This window comes from Meleagris gallopavo, chromosome 23, assembly GCF_000146605.3.
Source record: "Meleagris gallopavo isolate NT-WF06-2002-E0010 breed Aviagen turkey brand Nicholas breeding stock chromosome 23, Turkey_5.1, whole genome shotgun sequence".
NCBI classification, from domain to species: domain Eukaryota; kingdom Metazoa; phylum Chordata; class Aves; order Galliformes; family Phasianidae; genus Meleagris; species Meleagris gallopavo.
The window spans coordinates 3,103,244-3,104,461 of NC_015033.2; positions in this window are offsets into that span (position 1 = coordinate 3,103,244).

Sequence of the window (1,218 nt, forward strand, 5' to 3'; positions counted from 1 at the left end):
AATGAGTGAGAAACTACGTGGAACCCATGGCTGTAGCCCTTTTGGTGTGAGTCAGCTGCCAGTGCAGCATGTGGCTGTTGTCCTCTGATCTGTGGCTCAGTGACCTTAAGCTGTGTCCTTTCCCCTCTGCCCCCTGGCAGTGAGTGCAGTGCAGCCCGTTCTGCTTGCTGCTTTTGTTGGGCATTCTCAGACTTATCAGGAAAAAGAGCAATTTATGATGGATGTTGCCCTGGCGGTTTGTTTGTCAAGTGCTGTGTGTGTTTATGGTGCCATAAAAAGACACAGCGACGATTAAACACAACCTACTTTGTATTTAAAACTTTTCCAGTGGACAAACTGCGTGTCTGCTAAACCTTGGCCTCTGTTTCCTTAATGTTCAGGAGCTGCCATGATGCAGACTGGGGCCGTGCTGGCTCTAAGGAGTGTGTACATCAGGTGTGAGTATCAGCCATGGCTTTCTGCAGTGAGATTACAAGATACGTGCAAGGGATTTCTTATCACTCAAGCCTTTAGACACAAAAGGTGGTGATTGAGATGCAAAAGGTGGCGATTGCATGCAAAGCTTCTTGCTCAGGGCTTTTATCTTTGTGTAGAAGGCCATGACTGATATGTGAGTATCATGCCCTCTTCTTGAGCTGTTCTACGTCTCTTGCAACAACAGCATCTTTTTCTCGTTCGAGGAAATGGGGCTGACTCATGGATCTTTTGCGTTCTTGCAAGGAAGCTGAACTGCTTACCAAATCTTTGTTAGTGAGTTTTCCAAGTATAAAGGGAGACAATGTTCCTGGCACGTATCAAAATGAACTTAATGATTTTAAAGCATGATTTAAAAAGCCTTTTGATGGAGGAATTAGAGCAGCGTAGTACTAAGAGATGTAACTGAAAGCCTTTGTATCCAGCTGGGGTACAGGTGGATAAACGTGTGCAGGGAGTGCATTGCCTGAGCACTGAGGGTTATAGCACAGGAGGATGTAGAGCTTTCCAATAATGCAGAATCAATGATCAGGTCGCGTCGGTGCGGGCTGTAAAGGCACCCCTGGCAGCAAGCTGGAGGTTGAGCCGGTTAGAAGTGCTTCTGCTCTTCCCTTCCCTCTGTGCTGGGGCAGAGATTTCACCATTGTCCATCCTCGTGCAGCAGATGGGCAAATCTCCGTCCCGGGGCGGGGAGCGAAGGGGATCCCGGTGCCGCCGGGCGGGGCGGAGGAGGAGGGGGAGGAG